We start from the raw sequence: 22578 nt of genomic DNA on the forward strand, positions 1-22578 counted from the left end.
AGGGAGGTGTTCAGGCCCAGTAGGCTCAGCTTTCCAATCAGTTTCTGAGGGATGATTGTATTGAATGCTGAACTGAAGTCTATGAACAGCATCCAAATGTATGTGTCTTTTTTGTCCAGGTGGAGGGTGGTGGCAATGGCGTCATCTGTTGAGCGGTTGGGATGGTACACGAACTGCAAGGGTCTAGAGAGGGGGGCAGCAGGGTCTTGATGTGCCTCATGACGAGCCTCTCGAAACACTTCATGATGATGGATGTGAGTGCAACGGGACAGTAGTCATTTAGGCAGGACACTGAAGACTTCTCTGGCATGGGCATGATGGTGACGGCCTTGAAGCACGTTGGAACGGTGGCGCTGCTCAGGGAGATGTTGAAGATGTCAGTGAGAACATCTGCTAGCTGGTCTGCACATCCTCTGAGCACTCTGCCAGGGATGTTGTCTGCTCCAGCAGTCTTCCGTGGGTTGACCCTGCACAGGGTTCTTCTCACGTCGGCCATGGAGAGACACAGCACCTGGTCATTCGCAGGAGGGGTGGATTTCCTCGCCGCCATGTCATTTTCTGCCTCAAACCGGGGGTAGAAGTTATTCAGCGCATTTGGGAGGGAGGCATCACCTGCACAGTCAGGTGATGTTTTCTTGTAATTGGTGATGTCCTGGATGCCATTCCACATGCGCCGCATGTTGCTGCTGTCCTGGAAGTAACTGAGGATTAGCTGGGCACGTGCGTGCTTTGCCCCTCTGATGGCCCGGGACAGTTTGGCCCTTGCTGTTGTTAGAGCTGCCTTGTCGCCTGCTCTGAAGGCGGAGTCACGGGTCCTCAGCAGCACACGCACCTCCGTGGACATCCATGGCTTCTGATTGGCGCGTATAGTGATGGTCTTGGACAGAGTAACATCATCAATGCACTTGCTGATGCAGCTGGTCACTGATGCTGTGTACTCCTCTAAGCTGGTAGAGTCGTCATCGGTTGCAGTCTCCAGTCAGTGTGCTCAAAGCAGTCTTGAAGAGCAGAGATGGCTCCTGCTGGCCAGGTTTTAAAAAAGACAATGCCTTTAAAAGGCAGCATCAGTCATCATCAAGGCATGCCTTCTGCTTATTGCCACCATTAAAGAGCCTGAGGACACACACTCAACATTTCAGGAACAACTTTTTCCCCTCTGCAATGGACAATCAGCCCAAGAATGCGACCTCGCCATTTTATTTCCATCTTTTGTTCTCTTTTTGAACTACAATCACACACGTAGCCCAGAAAAAGTATTCAGCACTCTTTGAAGATTATATGTTTCAGTGTTTTACAACATTGAAAAACAGTGGAGTTGATTCAGCCTTTTTTTCTGACATTGACCAACAAAAGAAGACTCTTTCATGTCAAAGTAAAAACAGATCTCTATAAAGTGATCCAAATTAATTACAATTATAAAACACAAAATAACTGATTGTAGAAGTATTCACCCCCTTCAAGTCAGTATCGAGTAGGACATCTTTTTCAGCAATTACAGCTTTGAGTCTGTGTGGAAAGGTCTCTATCAGCTTTGCACTTCAGGACACTGCAATTCTTTCCCCATTCTTCTTTACAGATCTGCTCAAGCTCTGTCAGATTGCATGGGGATTGTGAGTGAACAGCCCTTTTCAAGTCCAGCCACAAATTCTCAATTGGATTGAGGTCTGGAGTATGACTTGGCTATTCCAAGACAATAACTTATTGGTTTTTAAGCCATTCCTGTGTAGTTTTGGCTTTCTGCTTGGGGTCATTGTTTTGTTGGAAAACAAATCTTCTCCCAAGTTGCAGTTCTCTTGCAGACTACATCAGCCTTTTCTCCAGCATTTCCTTGTATTTTGCTGCATTAATTTTACCCTCTGCTTTCACAAGCCTTCCAGGGCCTGCTGCAGTGAAGCATCCCCACAGAATGATGCAGCCACTATCTTGTTTCACGGTAGGGATGGGGTGTTTTTAATGACACTATCCCTACCATGAAACAAAGCGTTTAGTCTGATGGCCAAAAAGCTCAATTGTGGTTTAATTGTGACAGAGACGGAGGTGGAGTTAAGATGGTGGTAAATGGTGACTCCTTTGCTTGCATCTTCAGAAATAGCTCTATTTTCATCTTTAATATCTTTATTTTCCCCGTCAGGGTTCTTGTGAAGCCCCTGAGCTGGAGTTACATGCTGACCTTGGTTCTCAGGACCGGCTGATGTTCAGCACACCGAGGGGTCGGCCTGAGAGGCGGCCTCGTGTTTGGAAGCCTCAGATCTCAGGGCTCTGGAGACGGGCAGATCGAGGGTCAATGTCACAGCCAGAGACGTGTGTCATCAGGGAAGTCGAAAAGCCCAAAGACCCAAGATCTTTGCGATATTCAGGCACAGAGCTCGTTAACAGTGACAAAATGAACTTTTTAACATTGTAAACCAGTAGGTTGTTGTTATGTCTCCCGCTTGCTGTAAAGATGGAGGACACCTTCCCCTCCCTTATTAAGAAGAGAGAGAATTTGTGGGTTGCCGAATGCCGGATGAATTGCGATAGTCTTTGGGGTAACTGTAAGGTCTGTGTCCTTGCTATCACTTAGCTCACTCTTGTTCTCGGTAGCAGGTGTACTTTTTGTTTTGCCGGTAGGGGGAGGGGGGCCGTTGCTTGCCAGCGCTTACATGTGGGAGGGGAAACTGGGGGGGGGGTACTTTGGGGTTCTCATATCTAACTGTCATTCATTCTTTGGGGCACTCCTCTGTTTTCATGGATGGTCGTGAAGAAAAGCTATTTCAGGATGTATTGTATACATTTTTCTGACATTAAATTGAACCTTTGAATCAAACCATAGAACTTTCTTCTAGCTGATTTCAGAGTCTCCCACTTGCCTTCTGGCAAACTCTAGCCAAGATATCCTGTGTTTTTTTTTCCCCCAACAGTAGCTTTGTCTTTGCCACTCTCCCATAAAGTTGCAATTGGTGAAGCACCCGGGCAACAGTTGTTGTATGTGCAGTCTCTCCCATTTCAGTCACTGAAGCTTGTAACTCCTCCAGAGTTGTCATGGGTCTCTTGGTGGCCTCCCTCACTAGTCCCCCTCTTGCATGGGCACTCAGTTTTTGAGGATGGCCTGTTCTAGGCAGATTTATAGCTGTGCCATATTCTTTCCATTTCTTTATTTTTCACTTAACTATACACCAAGGGATATTCAGTGACTTGGAAATTTTCTTGTATCCATCTCCTGACTTGTGCTTTTCAATAACCCTTTTGCAGAGTTGTTTGGAGTGTTCTTTTGTCTTCATGGTGTACTATCACCAGGATACTGACTCACCGGCAGTTGAACTTCCCAGCTACAATATTTTTACTATAATCAATTGAAGCAACTTCGCTGCACACAGGTCTCCAAGAAACATTTATTTAATTATGTAATCTCTAAAACTAATTGGCTTCACAAGTGATGATTTGGTGTATCATATTAAGGGGGGGGGGCACTAAATACTTAGGCAATCAATTATTTGTGTTTTATATTTGTAATTAATTTAGATCACTTTGTGGGGATCTGTTTTCACTTTGACACAAAAGAGTCTTTTTCTGTTGATCAGTGTCAAAAAAGCCAAATTAAATCCACATTCAATCCAAATTAAAGCCAAATTCAATGTTTTTAAACAATGGAACATGAAAACTTCCTGGGGGGGGGGGGGGAGTTGAATATTTTTATGGGCACTGTATATTTTTTCCTCATTCTTTATGGGTGGCGTGTATTTTTCCCACACTCTTGGGTCCTCTACCTGGGAGTTCGAGGGCTCGGCGCAGTGTCCCTGCAGTTCCTAGTAGAGCTCTCTTCTGGACTGAGATCGCAGATGCTGTTCCCAGGATTTGTTGGAGTCACTCTCACAGTCCAGGTGTCACAGCCCTAAGTGCTCCTATCACCACTGGGATTACTCTGACTTTAACCTTCCACATCCTTTCTATCTGCTCTTTCGAGCCCTGGTGTTTCTCCAGCTTCTCATATTCTTTCTTCCTGATGTTACTGCCATTTGGGATTGATACATCTATTACTATTGCTTTCTTTGTTCCTTGTCCAGTGTTACTATGTCTGGTCAGCAAGTCTGTGTCTATGATCTCAGCAATTGCATTGAGAAGGAAAAGGAGAAGGATATTGAATTGTGTAAGGTAAGGGAAACACGTAGGGAAGTTATGGAAACTATGATGATTAAAGAAGAGGAAGTACTGGCGCTTTTAAAGAATGTAAAAGTGGTTAAGTCTCCAGGTCCTGACAGGATATCTCTAGGACCTTGAAGGAAGTTGGTGTAGAAAAAGCAGGGGCTCTGACAGAAATATTTCAAATGTCATTAGAAATGGGATGGTGCTAGAGGATTGGCATATAGCTCATGTGATTCCATTGTTTAAAAAGGGCTCTAAGAGTAAACCTAGCAATTACAGGCCTGTCAGTTTGACGCCAGTGGTGGGTAAATTAATGGAAAGTATTCTTAGAGATGGTATATATAATTATCTGGATAGACAGGGTCTGATTAGGAACAGTCAACATGGATTTGTGCGTGGAAGGTCATGTTTGACAAATCTTATTGAATTTTTTGAAGAGGTTACTAGGAAAGTTGATGAGGGTAAAGCAGTGGATGTTGTCTATATGGACTTCAGTAAGGCCTTTAACAAGGTTCCACATGGAAGGTTAGTTAGGAAGGTTCAATCATTAGGTATTAATATTGAAGTAGTAAAATGGATTCAACAGTGGCTGGATAGGAGATGCCAGAGAAGAGCGGTGGATTGGAGGCCGGTGACTAGTGGTGTGCCTCAGGGATCTGTACTGGGTCTAATGTTGTTTGTCATTTACATTAATGATCTGGATGATGGGGTGGTAAATTGGATTAATAAGTATGCAAATGATACTAAGATAGGTGGCGTTGTGGATAATGAAGTAGGTTTTCAAAGCTTGCAGAGAGATTTAGGCCAGTTAGAAGAGTGGGCTGAAAGATGTCAGATGGAGTTTAATGCTGATAAGTGTGAGGTGCTACATTTTGGTAGGACTAATCAAAATAGGACTTACATGGTAAACGGTAGGGCATTGAGGAGTGCGGTAGAACAGAGTGATCTAGAAATAATGGTGCATAGTTCCCTGAAGGTGGAATCTCATGTGGATAGGGTGGTGAAGAAAGCTTTTGGTATGCTGGCCTTTATAAATCAAAGTATTGAGTGTAGAAGTTGGGATATAATGTTAAAGTTGTACAAGGCATTGGTGAGGCCAAATTTGGAGTATTGTGTACAGTTCTGGTCACCGAATTATAGGAAAGATGTCAACAAAATAGAGAGAGTACAGAGGAGATTTACTAGAAAGTTACCTGGGTTTCAGCACCTAAGTTACAGAGAAAGGTTGAACAAGTTAGGTCTTTATTCTTTGGAGTTTAGAAGGTTGAGGGGGGACTTGATAGAGGTATTTAAAATTATGAGGGGGATAAACAGAGTTAACGTGGATAGGCTTTTTCCATTGAGAGTAGGGGAGATTCAAACAAGAGGACATGAGTTGAAAGTTAAGGGACAAAAGTTTAGGGGTAAAACGAGGGGGAATTTCTTTACTCAGAGACTGGCAGCTGTGTGGAATGAGCTTCCAGTAGAAGTAGGTTCGATTTTGTCATTAACAAAAAATTGGATAGGTATATGGACAGGAAAAGAATGGAGGGTTATAGGCTGAGTGCAGTTAGCTGAGACTAGGTGAGAGTAAACATTCGGCACGGACTAGAAGGGCCAAGATGGCCTGTTTCCGTGCTGTAATTGTTATATGGTTAAATGGTTATATGATGACATCACTGTATCCAAGAACACGCACTAACCAGAAGCCATGGATGACCGCGGACGTGCGTGTGCTTCTGAGGACCCATGACTCTGCCTTCAGAGCAGGCAACAAGGCAGCCCTAACAACAGTGAGGGCCAAACTGTCCCAAGCCATCAGAGGGGCAAAGCGTGCACATCTCCAGCGAATCCACGGCCATTTCCAGGACATCGGAGACACGCGACGCATGTGGAAGGGCATCCAGGACATCACCTGACTGTGCGGGTGATGCCTCCCTCCCAGATGCGCTGAACAACTTCTACGCTCGTTTAGAGGCAGAAAAATGACATGGCGGCGAGGAAGTCCACCCCTCCTCCAAACAACCAGGTGCCGTATCTCACCGTGGCCAATGTGAGGAGAACCCTGTACAGGGTCAACCCATGGCAGGCTGCTGGACCAGACAACATACCTGGCAGAGTGCTTCGAGAATGTGCAGACCAGCTAGCAGATGTTCTTACTAACATCTTCAACATCTCCCTGAGCAGCACTGTCGTTCCAACGTGCTTCAAGGTCGCCACCATCGTTCCTGTGCCAAAGAAGTCTTCAGTGTCCTGCCTCAATGACCACCATCCCATTGTACTCACATCCATCACCATGAAGTGTTTCGAGAGGCTCGTCATGAGGCATATGCTGCCCCCCTCACTGGACCCCCTGCAGCTTGCGTACTGTCCCAACCACTCAACAGACGACACCATTGCAATCACCCTCCACCTAGACAAAAAAGACATGTACAATTGAATGCTGTTCATAGACTTCAGTTCAGCATTCAACACAATCATCCCTCAGAAACTGATTGGAAAGCTGAGCCTACTGGGCCTGAACACCTCCCTTTGCAATTGGATCCTAGACTTCCTGACTGGGAGACCTTAGTCAGTCTGGATCGGCAGCAGCATCTCCAACACCATCACACTGAGCACGGGGGCTCCCCAGGGCTGCATGCTCAGTCCACTGCTGTTCACTCTGCTGACCCACGACTATTCTGCAACACACAGCTCGAACCATATCATCAAGTTCACCGATGACACGACCGTGGTGGGTCTCATCAGCAAGAACGACAAGTCAGCATACAGAGAGGAGGTGCAGCGGCTAACGGACTGGTGCAGAGCCAACAACCTGTCTCTTAATGTGAACAAAACAAAAGAGATGGTTGTTGACTTCAGGAGGGCATGGAACAACCACTCCCCACTGAACATCGACGGTTCTTCGGTAGAGATCGTAAAAGGCACCAAATTTTATTGGTGGTCAACTGATGGAGAATCTCACCTGGTCCCTCAACACCAGCTCCATAGCAAAGAAAGCCCAGCAATGTAATGCAGAAATGGCTACTCTAACTCATATGTTTTGGTCATGTGTAAGTTTAAATAATTTTTGGAGGGATGTGTTTGGAATATTATCTAAAGTTATAGATATGGATGTTCAACCTAATCCACTTACAGCAATTTTTGGGATTATTCCAGTGGAAGCAAGCAAAGTGTCTGCTTCCGCCCAACACGTGATAGCCTTTTCAACTTTACTGGCTAGGTGAGCTATTTTGTTACATTGGAAAGAATCTAACCCGCCTACTCTTTTCAATTGGCTCTCCTCCATTATGTCATGTCTAAGCTTGGAGAAAATTAGAAGCCGGACATTTGATACATCCATTAATTTGGAAAAAATCTGGCGACCTTTTATTCAATATTTTCACACGATTTAATTTATTTTAATTTATTTTTCTTTATTCTCTTTTGGGAAAATCCTTATCCATGAAGATTCGGAGATGACTGGAAGGATGTGTTTTTTCTCCTCTCTCTCTGTTTTTTCTAATTTTATCCTCAATTGGACTGCCCAATCTTTCTTTTTCTCTTCTTTTTCTTTCCTTTTTTTCTCTCTTTTTTTTGTTTTTTGTTTCAGTTTAGTTAGTGGGTTTTTTTCCCTTATCAATAAAATTTCCAATCTTTTTTTTATGATTGTTATGAGGAGTTGTAGTTTTTGTTTTGACTATTGTATATATAACAGCATAATATTTTACTTATTTGATTTTGATATTATATACTTCTTGTTTTTACTGTTGCTGTTTATATGTCTTTTATATTATCTACTTGTTAAACTCCTCTTCCAATTTGTATATTCTTTATTTGGAAATCAATAAAAAAGATTGAAAAATGAAATGAAAAATGAGAAAGCCCAGCAGCATCTCTACTTTTTGCGAAGGCTGAGGAAAGTTCATCTCCCACTCCCCATCCTCATCACATTCTACAGGGGTTGTACTGAGAGCATCCTGAGCAGCTGCATCACTGCCTGGTTCAGAAACTGCACCATCTCAGATCGCAAGACCCTGCAGCGGATAGTGAGGTCAGCTGAGAAGATCATCTGGGTCTCTCTTCCCACCATTACAGACATTTACACCACATGCTGTATCCGCAAAATAAACAGCATTATGAAGGACCCCACGCACCCCTCATACAAACTCTGCTCCCTCCTGTCATCTGGGAAAAGGCACCAAAGCATTCAGGCTCTCACGACCAGACTATGTAACAGTTTCTTCCCCCAAGCCATCAGACTCCTCAATACCTAGAGTCTGGACTGACACTAACTTACTGCCCTATTGTCTTGTTTATTATTTATTGTAATGCCTGCACTGTTTTGTGCACTTTATGCAGTCCTGAATAGGTTTGTAGTCTCGTGTAGTTTTTTGTGTTGTTTTACGTAGTTCAGTGTAGTTTTTGTATTGTTTCATGTAGTACCATGGTCCTGAAAAACATTGTCTCGTTTTTACTGTGTACTGTACCAGCAGTTACGGTCAAAATGATGGTAAAAAGTGACTTGACTTAACTTGCTTGGTTGGCCAGAACCTGCTTCTCAGTCTGTATTTGGAAGTCCCACAGGATCTCAGCTCTGTCATTCTCCACTACCTTCTCAGGTGTTTCCCATTGGGACTTGGAGTATCCAATCCATACTCAGTGTTGATGTTCCTGTACACAGTTCCTGCAAATTGGTTATGCTGCCCCTGCCTGCAACTTGTACCCTGTGTTGGATGGTTTCCGCGGATTCCTTTCACCGTCTGTATCTTGGGTCTTTTCTGGTGTGATAGACCCCTGCTTCTATCACTCTTGTACGCAGTGCTGTTCTTGTGCAGCCATGATTGCTGTCCCTCAGTCCTGCCATTTCCAGCCATTGGTAGGGCTTCCTTATGTCAGTCACCTCTGATATCTGGCGGATACATCCCATGCAGGGGCTAGTCCTGCCATGGCCTCTGGTCCACTGACTCTGCTTCACCCACTTCCAGTTGCATGTCTCCTGCCTGCTATCTGAGGTATTCTCCTAGCAGGTCATCCTTGGGGGCCATCTTCCTGACATATTCATGGATGATTTGTATTTCTTCCAGGACTGTGGCCTTGACACCTCCAAGTCCCCGTCCTCCTTTATTCTGGTGGGTTACTCAACACTGGACTGTGGGTGGAATCCTCAATGTATTGTTAGTAGTTTCTGGGTGCTGGTGTCATCGGCTTCCAGTTGGTTCTTTGGCCAGCACACTACTGCAGCTGGGTATCTGATGACTGGTAGAGTGATGTTGTTCTTCCCATTCAACTGGCTTTTTAGGACTGTATACTGAACCAATCTCCACTTCCACCTGATAGGGGTACATCAAGTGGGCACATCCTGCATCTTCAAAAAGGTGATGCCTCAAAAAGGTGGCATCCATCATTAAGGACCCCCCATCACATGCCCTCTTTTCATTGCTACCATCAGGGAGGAGGTACAGGAGCTTGAAGATACACTGTTGCCCATGGTGAGTTTCCCAGCCTAGTTTGCCTGCCCTATGGTCAACAACATTCAACTCAGGAACAACTTCTATCCCGTCACCATCAGATTCCTGAATGGACAATGAACCTATGGACACTACCTCAGCATCTTTTCTCTTATCTGCATGACTTATTTATATAACAATTCTGATCGTAATTTATAATGCATGAAATGCATTGCTGCCACATAACAACCAACTTCATGATGTACGTTTATGATAATCAACCCGATTGTGATTCTAATTCTTCAGGGCCACTGAACCCGCCAACTTCTTAGTTGATAAAGTACTTACGAGGGGTGATTGATAAGTTCATGGCTTAAGGTAGAAGGAGCTGAGTTACATGCACATGCAGGTCAACTCTTTCAGCGAAATGCAGAAAATTTGAAGTTAATAACTCATCTCCTTCTACCTTAGGCCACAAACCTATCAATCACCCCCCTCTCCCCCCCCACCCCCCCCCCCCCCCCGCTGACACTTTCTGGAGTTCCAAGATCCGTATGCTCCATGACCACTAGACTAAATGTGTAAATATAGGAGGGGACTATGTCGAAAAATAAATGTGCTGGCTTTTATAAAATTGACTCCTTCTACCTTAGGCCACGAACATATCAATCTCCCCTTGTAAATGTCAGCATATACAACCCTGATATTCATTTCCTTCTGGGCATACTCAATAAATCCATAATACAGTAATAGACAATCTCACTAATTTGGATGTCCATCTAGTCCTCATAAACACTGTTGTCCATCTACTTGCTATCCTGATGATAACAGATCAAACAGAAACGTACTTGTTGACAAATACAACTGACTAATTTCTAGGCCAGGGTCAAGGTCAGGATGCTCTTGGCAATTAATAGCTTTGGGTACAAATCCACGTTTTGCCTCCAAGGCAGACCTCTGTCACCTTCTTCCCAATTCTGTCCAGTCACATCTGAAGCGTTTGTCACCTGTCACAACCACTTGAGGACTATTCCACTCCAGCACTCGCAGGGTGTGAAAGGGCAAGACCAGCCCAAACAAGTGTCCAAGACCAATGAAGAACATGAAACCATCTCCAGTAACAGCACAGTAGCTCCTGCAGTCACCGCCCTCCACAGTTTCACTGGTTCATTCCACACATTCAGAAGTTAGGAGAATCAGATTACTTCCACATTCTCGACATTTCTTACCACTCTGAAATAGCTGTGGCTGAATAATTTGTGTTAACTTTAGAAATTCAGCAACTTCACAATTTCATTAAGTTCAAAGGGGAACTTCACTGCCAGAATAAATTTTTAATTGGTTTTGGCAGGGTCTAAGATAGAGATCTGCGAACAGCCTGCAGTTGGGGAATTTGTCCTTGTGACAGGTTTCCTTATCCTCACTTTATTTGTTATGATTTAATAATGGTACAGCTCCTTGGCACTACATGGGTACTGACACAACAGTCTGGGTGAGTGGCCTCAGTGGGACTGACTGTACACCTTCAGACACCCATGTGTACTCACACAGCAGTCTGGGTGAGTGGCCTCAGTGGAGATCAGTCCTGTCTGACAGGGGCATTGGATCATGAAGAAGATGTGATGTACTCATTCATGTACAGGTTCAGTTTGAATCAACATTAGGACCCAGTTCAATCTCTTGTACAAATGTAGTGTCCACAGTTCTAGATTCATGGAGCAGAGAAAGCAAGGAAGCATTTAACATAAAATGCAAACAGATAGATTACTCTTTGCTGCACGTGCAAGATTAATCACTTCTTCAACAGCAAATGAAAACGTTCACTCTACATCATTTATTTGTAAAATATAATACAGGGGGAACATTTTTAACTTGCCAAGATGCAATTTTGGTTCTGGGTTTGTACTGAAATATCTCTCAGACCATGGCAGCCTACATGTATCATGTTGTGGTGAACTACATATACCTGTCTGGACACACCCCTCTGCTGACTGCTCCTGTGGCTCCTTCCACTGGACCCCGGTATAAAGGCGATTGGAGGCACTGCTCCTCCCTCAGTCTCCAGGATGTTGTGTGGCGGTCTCTTGCAGATAATAAAAGCCTATTGTTCGCCTCCCGTCTCCGAGGGTTATTGATGGTGCATGTGTATGCAGTTAAGGGGTTATTCTAGAGTTATGAAAGTATGGGTGGCAGATATCAATTAAACTGAGAACCAGTCTTCAGAAAATCAAACCAGTTCACTTTTTAACTGATTCATTGAGGACATGGGACATTCCTATTCTGAAATCACACAGGAGAAGACAACAGATATTCATGTTAGTTAGAAGTAATTGAAAACCAGGCTGTGGCTAGAGAAGGCATTAGGGTGTATTAACACTTGGTTAAAGGCACAAGGATATCCTTACCACTGTAAAAGGCTTTACAATACTTACTATGCTAGTTAGCTGTATACTCAGGGATACTCTGGATGTCTAGAGTTCTAGGATCATCCAGCAGGAAGGATTGAATATTCAAAGAGTTTTGTGAGTTGGGATGTGCTCTTAATACAAATATCTTATTGTTACCTTGTAAATAAGGCCATTGAAATGGTTAGTTAAATCACTTAATGTCCATGTATTCAGAAGTATAAAACAATGTGTTGGGAGGAGAAATCGAAATTCTCTCCAGAAGATTTACCATATCACAGCTCACTCACTGTTAAGACCCACACAAGTCTCACCTACAGAACATCTGATCAGGTTTGTGCTGAGGTTGGAGCAAAGGAGGATGAGGTGTACAAGATGATAAGAGACATCGATAGAGTGTGCAGCCAGAGACTTTTTCCCAGGGTGGAAGTGGCAAATAGAGGAGGCATAATTTTAAGGTGATTAGTATGGGGGGGATATCGGAGCATAGTCAGTGCATGGAGCACACTAACAGGAGTGGTGGTGCTAGAGGCAGACACATTAGGGATATTTAAGAAACTCTAATGCACATGGATGATAGAAAAATGAAGGACCTTGGGGGAGTGAAGAGTTAAATTGATTTTGGATTAGGTTAAACCCTTGGCTCAACATTGTGGGCCAAAGGACCTGTACTGTTCTATAAAAAAATAATGGAATCTGGCTGGAGGAGTGCAGAAGAGGAGACAAAAGCATACTTCACTATGGCCAGAGACTTTATCTTCATCTACTCTGAACAAAAGGGTGTGAGATGGGCAAGGCCCCACAGGGAGGACTGTTTGTGTTTGGAGGGATCACTAAATAGAAGACAGGACAATCTGTTTTTCCTTCTGGACCTGACTTGCCTTCAGCACATCGAAAACTGAACGTAGAATATCACAGCACAGGACAGGACAGGTCATTCAACCAAAGATGTTGTAGAGACCTCTTCATCTACTCTAAGATCAACCAAATCCTTCCCTCCCACACAGACCTCCATTTTTTCCCACCCATGTGCCTCTCTAAGAGTACCTTAAATGTCCCTATTGTACCACCACTGGCAGGAATTCCATACCTTTAAATGTCCCTATTGTACCACTATTGGCAGGAATTCCATACCTTTAAATATCCTTATTGTACCACCTCTGGCAGGATTCCATGTCCTTAAATGTCCCTATTGTACCACCACTGGCAGGAATTCCATGTCCTTAAATGTCCCTATTGTACCACCACCCCTAGCAGGAATTCCGTTCCCTTAAATGTCCCTATTGTACCACCACTGGCAGGAATTCCATGTCCTTAAATGTCCCTATTGTACCACCACCCCTAGCAGGAATTCCGTTCCCTTAAATGTCCCTATTGTACCACCATTGGCAGGAATTCCATACCTTTAAATGTCCCTATTGTACCACCACCCCTAGCAGGAATTCCATGCCCTTTAAATGTCCCTATTGTACCACCCCTAGCAGGAATTCCGTTCCCTTAAATGTCCCTATTGTACCACCACTGGCAGGAATTCCATACCTTTAAATGTCCCTATTGTACCACCCCTAGCAGGAATTCCATGCCCTTAAATATCCCTATTGTACCACCCCTAGCAGGAATTCCATGCCCTTAAATATCCCTATTGTACCACCCCTGGCAGGATTCCATGCCCTTAAATGTCCCTATTGTACCACCCCTAGCAGGAATTCCATGCCCTTAAATATCCCTATTGTACCACCACTGGCAGGATTCCATGCCCTTAAATGTCCCTATTGTACCACCCCTAGCAGGAATTCCGTTCCCTTAAATGTCCCTATTGTACCACCCCTAGCAGGAATTCCATGCCCTTAAATATCCCTATTGTACCACCACTGGCAGGATTCCATGCCCTTAAATGTCCCTATTGTACCACCCCTAGCAGGAATTCCGTTCCCTTAAATGTCCCTATTGTACCACCACTGGCAGGAATTCCATGCCCTTAAATGTCCCTATTGTACCACCACTGGCAGGATTCCATGCCCTTAAATGTCCCTATTGTACCACCCCTAGCAGGAATTCCGTTCCCTTAAATGTCCCTATTGTACCACCCCTAGCAGGAATTCCATGCCCTTAAATATCCCTATTGTACCACCCCTAGCAGGAATTCCGTTCCCTTAAATGTCCCTATTGTACCACCACTGGCAGGAATTCCATGCCCTTAAATGTCCCTATTGTACCACCACTGGCAGTAATTCCATACCTTTCAATGTCCCTATTGTACCACCACCCCTAGCAGGAATTCCGTTCCCTTAAATGTCCCTATTGTACCACCACTGGCAGTAATTCCATACCTTTCAATGTCCCTATTGTACCACCACCCCTAGCAGGAATTCCATGCCCTTAAATGTCCCTATTGTACCACCACTGGCAGTAATTCCATACCTTTCAATGTCCCTATTGTACCACCACCCCTAGCAGGAATTCCATGCCCTTAAATGTCCCTATTGTACCACCACCCCTAGCAGGAATTCCATGCCCTTAAATGTCCCTATTGTACCACCACCCCTAGCAGGAATTCCGTTCCCTTAAATGTCCCTATTGTACCACCACTGGCAGGAATTCCATGCACTCACCACTCTAATGTAAAAAGAAAACTTCCTCTCCTTTCCAGTTTCATTCCGTATGCCATCAGTCTTATGAACACTTGAATTTTAGTTTATTATAAATCAAGTCCACTTGTACACTCAACGAGGTGGACCTCATTGTATATAGTTTATGATTATTTGCACTACTGTTTTTGTTTGCTTTTAATTCTGTACAGAGAGAGCTCAGGGAAACGGGGATCAGATTCCCTGTATGTGTCCTCATACTTGGCGATAATAAAGCATTCTGATTCTACGTTCCTCCAAGCAGCTGGAAATTATACCCCGTTGTATTAGCCATTTCCACCCTGGGAGAAAGTCTCTGGCTGTCCACTCGATCTATACAACTTATCATCTTGTACACCTCTATCAAGTCACCTCTCATCCTCCTTCACTCCCCAGCTCACTCACTCTATCCTCATCAGACACACAGGAGTTCCTTTTCTGTTGTCCCTCTGTTTCCCTGTCAGACAAGCAGGTGAGAGGTAAGACCAGGTGAAGTGGTAGGTGGGTGGGTGGGTGAATAGAGAAGCTGCATCAGGATTGGGACAGGTGCATGAAATTGAGAGGAGATTTGATAGATGTATGCAAAATAATGAGGGGTAAAGATAGTGGAAAAACGACTGGTTGTATTTCCCCTGAGGTTGCGTGAGACTAGAACTAGAGGTATGGGTTAAAGGTGAAAGGTGAAATATTTCAGAGGAACTGGAGGAGAACTTTATCACTCAGAGGGCGGCGAGAGTGTGGAATAAGCAGCCAGCAGAAATAGTGGATGTGGGTTTAATTTTAATATTTAAGAGAAATTTTGATAAGCACTTGAACAGGAGGAGCATGGCCCAGGTGTGAGTCAATTGCAGCAAAACAGTACAGTGTAGACTAGATGAGCTGAAAGGCCATATTCTGTGCCATTCTCTCTGACTCTATGGACAAAGCTACAGGGTGAGCCTTAGCCTGCGTGAAGACTGGAATCTGGGAAGTGTGTTCCAAATGGAGGTGCCTGGGGAAGCTGAGGGATTGTGTGGCTGTGTTACACCTGAAAGCTGAGCTGTTGCCGAGGCACTGAAGATCAAAGTAAGGGGAACAAATGAATGTATGACAGCAAATGGATTATGGAGTGTGTTTTTGTTCTCCTGATAGGTTACACATTACAGTTGTAAAGCAGAATCATTTCAATACATGAACTGATAATAGAACAGAGGGATCCGGAGGCTCAGCCAGAGCTGCTTGTACAGGATTATTCCACATTGAGGAGATATCTGGGAGATTAAGTGGGGTGGATTTTGTGAAAATGGTTAATACATTTGTTATACACCATTAAGCTTCCAGAAATGTAATTTTTCACACTGTCATTTGCAAGGCTAATATAGTACAACATGCCACACGGTGTATTCTTTATTAAGCTTTGCTGTGTAAATAGTGAATGTATAAAGACACTTGAGCAGCAATGTCTCACTGCATGGCCGCTCCTGCCAGAGTGGTGGAATGCAATGGTAGGCAGAAGGGAGAAGGGTGCCCCTCCGTGTCGGTAGGCAGGAGGGAGAAGGGTGCTCCTCCGTGTCGGTAGGCAGGAGGGAGAAGGGTGCTCCCCGTGTCGGTAGGCAGGAGGGAGAAGGGTGCCCCTCCGTGTCGGTAGGCAGGAGGGAGAAGGGTGCTCCCCGTGTCGGTAGGCAGGAGGGAGAAGGGTGCTCCCCGTGTCGGTAGGCAGGAGGGAGAAGGGTGCTCCCCGTGTCGGTAGGCAGAAGGGTGCTCCCCGTGTCGGTAGGCAGGAGGGAGAAGGGTGCTCCTCCGTGTCGGTAGGCAGGAGGGAGAAGGGTGCTCCCCGTGTCGGTAGGCAGGAGGGAGAAGGGTGCTCCCCGTGTCGGTAGGCAGGAGGGAGAAGGGTGCTCCCCGTGTCGGTAGGCAGGAGGGAGAAGGGTGCTCCCCGTGTCGGTAGGCAGGAGGGAGAAGGGTGCTCCCCGTGTCGGTAGGCAGGAGGGAGAAGGGTGCCCCTCCGTGTCGGTAGGCAGGAGGGAGAAGGGTGCTCCCCGTGTCGGTAGGCAGGAGGGAGAAGGGTGCTCCCCGTGTCGGTAGGCAGGAGGGAGAAGGGTGCTCCCCGTGTCGGTAGGCAGGAGGGAGAAGGGTGCCCCTCCGTGTCGGTAGGCAGGAGGGAGAAGGGTGCTCCCCGTGTCGGTAGGCAGGAGGGAGAAGGGTGCTCCCCGTGTCGGTAGGCAGGAGGGAGAAGGGTGCTCCCCGTGTCGGTAGGCAGGAGGGAGAAGGGTGCTCCCCGTGTCGGTAGGCAGGAGGGAGAAGGGTGCTCCCCGTGTCGGTAGGCAGGAGGGAGAAGGGTGCTCCCCGTGTCGGTAGGCAGGAGGGAGAAGGGTGCTCCCCGTGTCGGTAGGCAGGAGGGAGAAGGGTGCTCCCCGTGTCGGTAGGCAGGAGGGAGAAGGGTGCTCCCCGTGTCGGTAGGCAGGAGGGAGAAGGGTGCTCCCCGTGTCGGTAGGCAGGAGGGAGAAGGGTGCTCCCCGTGTCGGTAGGCAGGAGGGAGAAGGGTGCTCCCCGTGTCGGTAGGCAGGAGGGAGAAGGGTGCTCCCCGTGTCGGTAGGCAGGAGGGAGAAGGGTGCCTCCATGTCAGTTGCTCTGATGATCATTCTGCTGAACCAGCCTCCGCTCCACAGACAGACAGGTAGCACTCCGCCTGGACATTCTCTCTTCCCTCCCCTTTCACCGAGAAGACACAGCAAAGCCTGAAAACACATACTCCAGGATTAAGGCCAACTTGGAAGCACCGTTAAGCAGGACTATGTACATCTGTAGTCATGTTTTTCTACAGATATGCAATACAGAGCAGCCTGACAAGCTGCATCACTGCATGGTAGACAAACTGCACTGTAGCAGACTGTAAAGCTCTACAACAGAACTGCCCACTGCATCACCAACAGTAGCCTACACACCACCAAGGACATTTTACAAAAAGGTGCTGTAATATGGGCAGTAACATCATATAGGATCTCACCCATCCTGCTCATGAACTCCTTGTCAGGAAGGAGGCTACGTAACATGCATGCCAGAACCACCAGACTCAAAACAGTTACTTTCCCCAAGCACTAACGCTGATCGACACCTCTACCCACTAACCCACCCCTCCACACCCCCAACCAGCACTAGTTTATCATTTCCTGTCAGTCACCTTATGTACAGACACATGTCTGTCTAGCAACACTTTATGGACATACAACCACCCTATGTATATAAGCCATCTTTTGTACTCTATCTATAATTACTGTGTTTTTTATTGCATCATAACTGGAGCAACAATTATTTTGCTCTCTTTTATACCTGCGTACTAGAAATGACATTAAACAAACTTCAATCTTGAATAGTTTACTTGGATGATGAACTCGTAACATCACAATTCACCTCCTTATGAACTTGCACTTTATTGTCTTCCTGCACTGCACTTGATCTGTAGCTGTCCTTGCTTTCCTTTGGACTACCTCAATGCATGGTGGACGGTGGTAGTGAAATGATCTGTTAGTGTGGCATCCAAAATGAAGTTTTTCAGGATGATAGACTAATTTACCGTTATTTCAGTCTACATGCATACACCCTGGAAAAAGCCATGTTCATTTATTAGAGATTTTGGGAAGCACCTACTGGAGACATGAATTCTGACTGGGAAAGTCCTGCCCAATATGCGACTAAGAGGCCAGGCAACGAATATCCTTGTTTAGAGCAATCTCAAAAACTCAGCTGTGAAGTGAAACACGAGGTTGTTTCATTCCCAAATAAGAAAAACCAAAAGGAATACTGTAGGGAAGTGTATTGTCATGCACTTTGGAAGAAGAAATAAAGGCATAAACTATTTTCTAAATGGGGAGAAAATTCAAAAAAAATCCGAAGTGCAAAGGGACTTAGGAGTCCTCGTCCGAAAGGTCAACTTGCAGGTTGAGTCAGTGTTAGGAAAGGCAAGTACAATACAAAGGAAAGTGCAACTAAAAAAAATCATTGGCAGGGAAAAGATGAACATTGGAGAGAAAACTGGCTGCAGCTGGCGGCTGCAACACCAACACCAACACCACTCTGCCACCCTTCTCAAAGGGATTTTAAAGAACAGGAGGTGGTGACGTATCAACAGAACTCGGCTTGAGATCTGCCTGTCAAGGAAGAGGAGGAGTACAATACAAAGGCACAAAAATGGGATGAGATGAACATTCTTGTGACTTATCATCCAGAAGGAAAGGATTATGAGTTAATGAAAATCAATGAGCCCAGTACACCATACAACAGGATAATAGGAGGTGGTGATGATGCTGATGAAGCTGCAATGAATGACTCTGAATTAAATATAAATATTACTGCAGAAATACTAGCTAAAGATAGCCGCTGAGGGAATTAATCCTAAAATCCTAGAACCAAAGGAAGAAAGTAGTGAAGAAGAGGAAGAATTAACAGCAGAAGAACAAGAAAACAAGAAACAGTTTGAAATGAAGAGGAAAATGCACTACAATGAAGGCATGAATTTCAAATTAGCAAGACAGTTAATAGCCAAGGAACTTGAAGATGAAGATGAGGATGACTTGAAAGAATCCCGTTTTAAAGGACTTTTTGAAGTTGATACAGATGAAGAACATTTTGAAAATGAAGATCCAGAATCATAGAACAAAGCCATTCTTAAACTTTGACATAAAATATTCCAGTTAACCGCATTAGCTATCATAGGCTTTTAACCTATTGATATGCTGTTGTGTTTTGTGGACAATTGAACTTAAAATCAGAGGAGTTTCATCTGTGCAGTCAGAATTTGGCAGTTCATGTATTTCTACAGTAATGTAAATAAAATATTTTTGAGAGGTGAGCGGTAAGTTGCCATTTTGCCTGTACTTCTGCACTTGCGCTAGAATTAGAAAACTGATGAAACACTTTTCTGGAAATCGCAATACTGTAGTAGTATATTTATTGCTTGATGCATAAAACAGAACATATTTCAGCTCCATACTTTGATCAGCTTGACATATTTCCATATATGTGATACTGTGTCACTGGGTTAAGTTCTATTGATACCTGTGTGGTATCGTTTGTTTGCTGTTTATTTTGATATCTGATTACCAGTTCTAGTTTGTAACATTTTTTTTTATTTGGCTATGGAGCTTGCCTTTTGAAAAGGGTTCAAAGAGGAAGTCTTGACTGGGGATTATCTTTCTTTGTTAAGATAATTTCAATGCTGCTGATGGTGTAAATTAAAACAATTGATAGTTGATGTTAACAAATGTACTCTGGCTCTGTTTTTTTATAAGGAATCTTATCAATTGACAGGTGTAAAATATTTTAATAGCACTAGCACCAACAATAACACAGCTATAGTTTGCTGTGGGTCAGTCTGTAAAACAAATGTCCCAGCAAATAAAAACACAAAATACTGGCAGAACTCAGCAGGCCAGAGAGCATCTATGGGAGGAGGTAGTGACGACGTTTCGGGCCGAAACCCTTCATCAGGAGGGCTAACAAAATTGTTTCATCATCTGTTGTAATAAACTGTTTGCATCAGGGAATGAAAATAGACAATAGGTGCAGAAGTAGGCCATTCGGCCCTTCTAGCCAGCACTGCCATTCACAGTGATCATGGCTGATCATACACAATCAGCACCCCGTTCCTGCCCTCTCCCCATAATCCTTGACCCTGCAATCTATAAGAGCTCTATCTAACTCTCTCTTGAATGCATCCAGAGACTTGGCCTCCACTGCCTTCTGGGGCAGAGCATTCCACATATCCACCACTCTCTGGGTGAAAAAGTTTTTCCGCATCTCGGTTCTAAATGGCCTACCCCTTATTCTTAAACTGTGGCCTCTAGTTCTGGACTCACCCATCAGCGGGAACATGCTTCCTGCCTCCAGCGTGTCCAATCCCTTAATAATCTTATATGTCTCAATCAGATCCTCTCTCATCCTTCTAAATTCCAGTGTATACAAGCCCAGTCGCTCCAATCTTTCAACATATGACAGTCCCGCCATTCCAGGAATTAAACTTGTGAACCTATGCTGCACTCCCTCAATAGCAAGAATATCCTTCCTCAAATTTGAAGACCAAAACTGCACACAATACTCCAGGTGGGGTTTCACCAGGGCCCTGTACAGCTGCAGAAGGACCTCTTTACTCCTATACCAATTCCTCATGTTATAAAGGCCAGCATGTCATTAGCTTTCTTCACTGCCTGCTATACCTGCATGCTTGCTTTCATTGACTGATGTACAAGAACACCTAGATCTCATTGTACTTCCCCTTTTCCTAACTTGACTCCATTTAGATAGTAATCTACCTTCCTGTTCTTGCCACCAAAGTGGATAACCTCACATTTATCCACATTAAACTGCATCTGCCATACATTTGCCCACTCACCTAGCCTGTCCAAGTCACCCTGCATTCTCATAACATCTTCCTGACATTTCACACTGCCACCCAGCTTTGTGTCATCAGCAAATTTGCTAATGTTACTTTTAATCCCTTCATCTAAATCATTAATGTATATTCTAAACAGCTGCGGTCCCAGCACCGAACCTTGCGGTACCCCACTGGTCACAGCCTGCCATTCCGAAAGGGACCCGTTAATCACTACTCTTTGTTTCCTGTCAGCCAGCCAATTTTCAATCCATGTCAGTACTCTGCCCCCAATACCAAGTGCCCTAATTTTGCCCACTAATCTCCTATGTGGGACTTTATCAAAAGCTTTCTGGAAGTCCAGGTACACTACATCCACTGGCTAAAAGGGGTAAAAAGCTGCATGTCTATAATCTAAATGATGGCAGAGTTTTCAGTAAAAGTGTGCAGTATATATCTCCACAAATTTTGATTTCAGAAGTGCATCGGATTTGGTTTTGAGTGGCACAAGGTTACAAAGCTTTGAAAGCAAAACAAATAAGAGAAAAAAAAATCTCCTTGGAGTGACGGAGGATGAGAGGTGACCTGATAGAGGTGTACAAGATGATGAGAGGCATCGATCGTGTGGATAGTCAGAGGCTTTTTCCCCAGGGCTGAAACGGCTAGCACAAGAAGGCTTAGTTTTAAGGTGCTTGGAAGAAGGTATAGAGGAGATGCCAGGGGTAAGTTTTTGACTCAGAGGGTGGTGAGTGAGTGGAATGGGCTGCTGGCGGTGGTGGTGGAGGCGGATACGATAAGGTCGTTTAAGAGACTCCTGGATGGATACATGGAGTTTAGAAAAATAGGGGGCTATGGGTAAAGCCTAGGTAGTTCTAAGATAAGGACATGTTCAGCACAGCTTTGTGGGCGAAGGGCTTGTATTGTGCTGTAGTTTTTCTATGTTTTTATATCAAATATTGAAAGGTCTGAATAGAGTGAATGAGGACATGATGTTCCTTTTGTGGGAGAGTCTAGGACAAGAGGGAACTGCCTCAGGAGGAATTTCTGGATGCCAGATTATTATATTTAAAATAGTTGATAAGATCAGGGATTCAAAGGTTATGTGGAAAAGGCAGGAGAATGGGACTGAGCAGGATAATAAATCAGCCATGATAGAAAGGTGAAGCACATGTGTTGGATCAAATGGCCTTTTTCTGCTCCTATATTTTATGGTCTTATGGACTCACAAGATCTGTTCTCCACAGGTTGCCTGTCAGTCCAACATCCACATGGTAGGAACAACCTCATCAAGGAAGATACCACAGTACAGTACAGGCCCTGCATCCCATGAAATTGTGCTGCCCTATATAAACATACTCAAAGTAACCCTTCCCTTCTACAGAACCCTCCATTTTTCTTACATATTTTAAATGCCCCCAACATACAGTATCTGCTTCTATCACCATCCCTGGTAGCACATTCCACACACCCACCGCTCTCGGTGACATCCCCCACCCCCAAGATCCTGTGCTCTTTTTCATTCACTGTGGAGGAGTTCATTGCTGTACAGGCTGAACAGCCTGTTCACTGCTACTTTCCAGAACCCAACACGTGCACTGCCTTACAGCGCCAGTGGTCGACAGAGAGGACCCACCCACTGTATCACTGTATTTTGGAATCCCTCACCCACA

At 44.7% G+C, this 22578-nt stretch overlaps 1 pseudogene; it reads left to right on the forward strand.

The window, feature by feature from the left end:
• Window positions 1-6091: 6091 nt before the first annotated feature.
• Window positions 6092-19193, forward strand: LOC132392201 (protein phosphatase inhibitor 2-like; annotated as a pseudogene).
• Window positions 19194-22578: the final 3385 nt, after the last annotated feature.

Source organism: Hypanus sabinus, chromosome 4 (assembly GCF_030144855.1).
Source record: "Hypanus sabinus isolate sHypSab1 chromosome 4, sHypSab1.hap1, whole genome shotgun sequence".
In the NCBI taxonomy this organism is placed as follows: domain Eukaryota; kingdom Metazoa; phylum Chordata; class Chondrichthyes; order Myliobatiformes; family Dasyatidae; genus Hypanus; species Hypanus sabinus.